Source organism: Arvicanthis niloticus, chromosome 9 (assembly GCF_011762505.2).
Source record: "Arvicanthis niloticus isolate mArvNil1 chromosome 9, mArvNil1.pat.X, whole genome shotgun sequence".
NCBI classification, from domain to species: domain Eukaryota; kingdom Metazoa; phylum Chordata; class Mammalia; order Rodentia; family Muridae; genus Arvicanthis; species Arvicanthis niloticus.
Window position 1 is genome coordinate 55,178,564 of NC_047666.1, and position 6,555 is coordinate 55,185,118.

General features: G+C 43.7%; 1 long non-coding RNA gene across 1 annotated transcript; it reads right to left on the bottom strand.

Moving 5' to 3' along the window:
* Positions 1–1,365: 1,365 nt before the first annotated feature.
* On the bottom strand, positions 1,366–6,153 carry LOC143443510 (uncharacterized). Its single transcript, XR_013112587.1, has 3 exons — positions 5,738–6,153; positions 3,944–4,080; positions 1,366–3,809 (listed from the first exon to the last, which is right to left on the bottom strand). It is a non-coding gene; the product is annotated as an uncharacterized LOC143443510 (long non-coding RNA).
* Positions 6,154–6,555: the final 402 nt, after the last annotated feature.

Here is a 6,555-nt window from a genome sequence, read left to right on the forward strand (position 1 = left end):
CTCCAGTCAACTGGTCGACAGAATTATACCCACAATGACCTGCCGAAAAAGCCACAGAAGTAAATATTGCCTTGGGTCAGATCCCCTCCTGGAATCCCAGAACTGTTGAAAGCTGCCAAGGCAGGGGTAATAGATCACCACAACCCGCCTCTGTTTACAACCGGGTAATGCCTTTTACGACCGCCTCTCTCTGTCCTGAATATTTATTTTATTGCCCCTGTAGGGAGATTTTTCCATTTGGTAAAAATCATCAGATGGTTTCAGTCATGTTAACAACTGTTCATTAAATGCAGAGGGTAAACAGAGATGTGAAGGTTTGTTTTTTTCCTTTTTCTCTATTTATTTTTAACTTATGGAGAAAACTCAGGGAGTGGACCCAGGGAGGGAAACATATTCAGATACTGCTCCTCTCACTGGGTGGGTATCCCCAGCCTTGTTTCCTGCCCTTCAGAGAGGACTAGTCCCTCAGCAAAATGAAAGGTAAAGGTTTTAATGTGCACAAAGCTAAGACTTGCTGCATGACCTTCATGTTTGGAGTTCTTGACCTATTAATTTTTTGTTTTGGGTCGAGGGTTGCAGAATACGTGTATCTTATTCATGGAGAAAGCCTTTTAAGTTTAGAACAACTTAAAGTCACTGGTATGGAAGAGTTGGAGAAAAAGAACCAGATAGTGGTAGACAGGTGAAGCCGGTGAGTGAGTGGATGAATGGATGATAGTAGAAACATAGTTGGAAACTTAGCCAGGTGGAATAGTGGATTGGCTATGCATGAGTGTAAGGATAGAAGGATGGAGTGGTGGGTGGACAGATAAGTAGAGGTGTGGGTCGTGGTGGAGATTAATGAAGGTGTAAAAAGAAAAGGTATTTATGTATGGATGAATGAAGAAATGATGATGGAAAAATGATAAATCAGTAGGTAGATGGGCAGACAGATATTCAGTAGAAGGATAGATTGACAGGTGATAGCTGGGTGAATAGATGGATATGTGTATTACAGGTAGATAGATGAAAGTCACTGGTGTCAATCTAACCCAATATAGAAGCACCAGGGAAGAGAGTCTTAATGGAATTGTCTTGATCCCATTATGATGTTATGTTGTGTTGTGTTGTTTTATGCTATGTTATAAACATGCCTACGAGAGGTTTTTGGAATTGGATTTTGATTGGGATGGGAGGGACCACTGTAACTTTCAAAAGTTCTACTTTGTGGGCTGGGCCCTGGAGTGAATGAAACTGGGAGAGAAAGCTAAACACACATGCGTTATGCTATTGCTTGATGTTCTTCACTCTGGATATAAAATGACCACTTCTCAAGCCACTGCTGCTGGGACTTCCCTGCCATGGTGGACTTTAACCTGCAACTTCAGGCCAAATAGACCCTTCCTCTTTTAAGTGGATTTTATTGGAGTATTTTGTCACAGCAATCAAAACAAAACTAAAACACATGATCAGGTAGGTGAATGATTAAGAGGTGCTGAAAAGGAGTTTTTTCAATAGTCCATCTTCTGCTAATATCTTCTGGGCCAGGCTCTCAGTGGTACCTATCTTCAGACTTGGCCTTGAAAGGTTCTCTGAGGAGCCTGTGTGCCACAGACTCCAGCTGTTCTGCCAAAGTGGCATGGAGTGAAGAACAGAGAACAGGCTCCCCCTCTAAACAAGAGCAGCAAGTGAGGACAGAATTCTGACTTATCTGATGTGGGGGTGGAGAGGGACTGTCTGGGCAAGCACCAGGCTTAGTGCCTCACAACCCCCAGGAGTTCTTGTCCCCTTCCCTAGCTCTCCACCAGGATAGTTCATGTGCTGCTGTTTTCTGGGTATCACTTTTCCTTCCCCTCATTCAGTTCATGCATCCCGTAGCAGAAAGGATGTCGGTGCCTGGGCTGTTTGTATCTCTGTTAGAGGAGGAGGGAACTGGCAATGTTCTGGGGAAGAACCAGGGCTGGGACAAGTGTCTGCTTGAACTTCAGGGAAGGAACAGAGAAAGGGCATTCTTCTATCAACACATTACATCTAGCATCCCCAACTTGATAAAACTCAAGCTATCCCCTCAGTGAGAAAGTGAGCAATTCAAGAATATTCCTCTCATGTCTTTCTATCCATATATTCTGAATGGGCAGAAAGCCCATAGGGAGAGGGGTCTCTTAACATATAGATCCTGAAGTAGGTCTGTCAGCCTTACCAAAGAAACTACAAGAAATATAGGTAAGCTTGCATCTCAGATAAACAATGAATAACTCTTTTCTGCATAAACATGCCCCACAAAACATGTGGAATATTCTAACAAGAGCAACAACAAAAATCACAACATATATTTATCTGAAATTCAAAGGTGTCTTGAATTCCTGCATAGCAAATTCATTTTCACCTTTCACCAGGACAGCCCTCCTGTAAACTACAGTTAAATCCCAGGCCTTCTGAGCAAATAGAGGTGGAGAGGATCTGACTCTTCAAGTTGTGCAGTGAACACTGAACCAATCTCACAGGGCAGGTTTGAGGACACAACGGGGACAAGAAGATGCTCAGTGACTAGGTGTGTACCTGTTCCCAAGCCCACAGTCCGTCAGTCACGTTTGTGATCAGCAGAACTTGACACACACAGTAGTTGTGAGCATGCTCTAAGAACATCCATGGATATCTGAAACCATGAATAACACCAAGCCCTGTAAAGGCGACCTGTGGCTTTCAACTGTAACTGAGACAGCGCTAAGAAACAAGTAGGAAGTGTTTGCTCTGTGAATATACTGGGCAGAGTGGTGATTAGTATCCTGGATATGATGAACACGGTAAGAGATTACACATTCAGAGCAACATACAATTTAGAACATGAAGTTATTGACTTCTGGAATTTTCCACCGAGTGTTTTTCAGAGCATAGTTGACTGTAGGTGACTGGAACAACAGAAAGCAATACCTCTGGTGAGGTACAACTAGTGGTATCCTCGCTACTGAGCCCTGTCTGTTGAACTCAAGGTGGCCAGGCATGGAGAGGTGGAACAAACCCGATTTGATTCTCCTTGCTTGGGAGCTAGTATGGGCTACTCTCAGGCCTGGGCCCTGAGGACCTCAAGTTTTCCACAGAACATTAAATCTAAGATGCTTTTCTCCTAGCTGTACTTTGGCAAATACCTGTGCCTTAGAGTGTCTAGTCATCTTGAGCAGGACCATGTTAGACAGACATCCTGGTTTGATGGTCATGCATGCTCCCGGTAGGTGGTCCTGCCTATGTGTGTATCCCAAATCCAGTGGTATATGACACAGGTTTCCTAGGGTTCTTCCCCACCTGGTGGCAGGGGATTTTAAGAACTTCAGTTTGGTATCCAGTCAAGGAAAACATGGCCAGCTCAGCACATGCCAAGCCTGAGTCCTCACTGTAAACCTTCAAGAGACTTCTAGATGGCTGTCACAGAAATGACTGACGTCCCCAAATATGCTTCTACAACTTACTGGTGGTCACGTGCACTTGTGACATTTTCCCTGCATGATTTTACCATGTTGGTCCAAGCTTCTTGTCTTTGAAGCTGAGGTAGGAGGGCTTCTACTGAAAAATGTGGTCGTAGTAAAAGCTGAATGTGATAGAACCAGAACCGGTAAGCTAAAGTCCTGCAGAAATAGAATTGCCAAATATCTTCTGAAACACTTTCTCTGGGCCACATGTCTTGACACTTGGTAAGCCACCCAGCACCACCATCGATGGAGAGCATACACATGGTTCAAGGGACAGCAACAAGGCTCTGGGCGTTTGTCTTCTTGAGCTTCACTTCCATACAAGTAGGTCATCTGCTCCTGGGCACTAAACAGGGTGTCAGAGCTCTGTGGGCACAGACAGTGAAGGGGGACAGCATAAGCCTCTGTCTGCTGACCGAGCCCCATTAGACTTCCATGGAGGAAGGACCAGGAGCACTGTTGGAGATGGGAGGACCAAGATGCCCAAGGGTCTTACTCACCCTCTTCTTAGGATCTGCACGCTCCTTGATCGTCTCTCACCTGCCTAGTCAGGTATGTGAGTGAAAGGATAAGCACTTCTTTTTCAATTTTAGGTTTCACCACTTTGAAGCCAAACAGTTCACTTTAAAAGGAGAGCCTGGCTGAGACAGTGTGCAATATCAAACTTTGGGACTTTTTATATCATTTTTAAATTTTGCTGTTACCAACCACCTAGATTATTTTAGCATATGTTAGCATAAGTCAACTTGCTTTGTAAAACTAAAATTATACATAAAACAGGTCCAATCTTGATATTTGAACTGTTGCATGGCTCATATTTTATATTACTTTAAAAATGCATAAATCTACATCTAAAACCAATGCTTCTTGGGCACATTTTTATTATGTAATATTTGTATCACCAAAGTATGGAAATAGCCTAGATGCCACCAGTGGATGAATGGGTAATCTGGTTTATATGGATAATGAAGTTATACTCAGCCATAAAGACGGGTGAAATTATGACATCTGCAGAGGAACATATGCTCAGTCTCATAAAAAACAAACATTGCCTGTTTCCCCTCATATGCAGAATATAGAGAAAAAAAGAGAAGAAAGCTATGATGGTACAGGGCATGTGGAAGGAGGAGGAGGAAGTGAGAAAAAGAGGAAATAAAACTAATAAGGAGGTGAATATAATCAAGGAGCATTACATGCACACATGCAAGTGTCTATAATCAAGGGACATTACATGCACACATGCAAGTGTCTGTAATCAAGGGGCATTACATGCACACATGCAAGTGTCTGTAATCAAGGTGCATTACATGCATGCATGCAAGTGTCTGTAACCATGGGGCATTACACGCACACATGCAAGTATCTGTAATCACATGCAAGTGTCTATAATCATGGTGCATTACATGCATGCATGCAAGTGTCTGTAATCATGGTGCATTACATGCACGCATGCAAGTGTCTGTAATCATGGTGCATTACATGCACACATGCAAGTGTCTGTAATCAAGGGGCATTACATGCACACATGCAAGTGTCTGTAATCATGGTGCATTACATGCATGCATGCAAGTGTCTGTAATCAAGGGGCATTACATGCACACATGCAAGTGTCTGTAATCAAGGGGCATTACATGCACACATGCAAGTGTCTGTAATCAAGGTGTATTACATGCACACATGCAAGTGTCTGTAATCAAGGTGCATTACATGCACACATGCAAGTGTCTGTAATCAAGGTGCATTACACGCACACATGCAAGTGTTTGTAATCACATGCAAGTGTCTGTAATCAAGGTGCATTACATGCACACATGCAAGTGTCTATAATCAAGGGACATTACATGCACGCATGCAAGTGTCTATAATCAAATGGCATTACATGCACACATGCAAGTGTCTATAATCAAGGGGCATTACATACACACATGCAAGTGTCATGATGCGACTACTTCCTGTGCCCTATGGCTATATTTTTTTAAAAGACCAAATAATATTGTTTTCAGAAAGAGACAGCTGAAGTTATCTTGGCAGTTACACTGCAGATGAGGACTTGGTCCAAATCTTCATCTTTGCCCTGGGAAACCAACCTGGGAAGGCTAGCTAGTGAACTTTGCAGTGAGCCACCCTGGCCAAGCAGATGGGTGAGGGGCAGATGCTTGCACCAGGGATCCAAAAGCTGGACATACTGACACGCCTGTTTTGTAACCCTGAAGTCAGCCTCCAGGCTCCTATCTTGATTTTTGGATAGCTTACACCACAAGCCAAGGGGCAGCAGACAAGGGGCAACAACCCACCTTCAGTTCCCATGCTGTGTGGAAGAGAGCCGCAGACTTCACAGAGACATGAGCTGTTTTTGTGCCTTCCTGTGAAACAAGTCTTCCCAGAGAGGAACTGGGTGGAACTGAGTAGAGACGGTTGCATAAACAAAGGTAGCCCCAAGTTTGGGAGACACTTTTTTGACTGAGCACAGAACAAATTCAAAAGGCTTATGACCTGCCCCCATCTGTTTCTTTGTGGAGTACCCTAGAGTGGACATGGGTTCATTCGCAGGGCGGTGGTGGCGCACGCCTTTAATCCGCCTTTAATCCCAGCACTTGGGAGGCAGAGGCAGGCGGATTTCTGGGTTCGAGGCCAGCCTGGTCTACAGAGTGAGTTCCAGGACAGCCAGGGCTACACAGAGAAACCCTGTGTAAAACAACAACAACAACAACAAAAAAAAAAAAAAAAAAAAAAAAAACAACCTCGAAAAACCAAAAAAAAAAAAAAAAATCATTCATAGAGTATTTTTGTTTGTTTTTGTTTTTAATCTAAAATCCAGGTCCTTGACCACATTATTTGAAATCCTAAGCACTTGGCCACTGCGGCTCAACAGAGCTCTCACTGGGGTTTTCTGTGAGGAATGCTTGATTGCTGGCTTTTGTGTTGGTCAACCCTTCTTCTTTCCCTACCCCAGGATTTCTTTTTTTCTTTTAAATATTTCGAACTCTTAGTGCACGTCTAGCACATAGTAGGAGGACCTACCGAACGGACGTATTTTAATGAATGCGTGTAGGAGAGTAGGGAGGACAGATGTGGCCCACACCAGCTTCTGTTCTGGAGTCAGCCAGAGCCT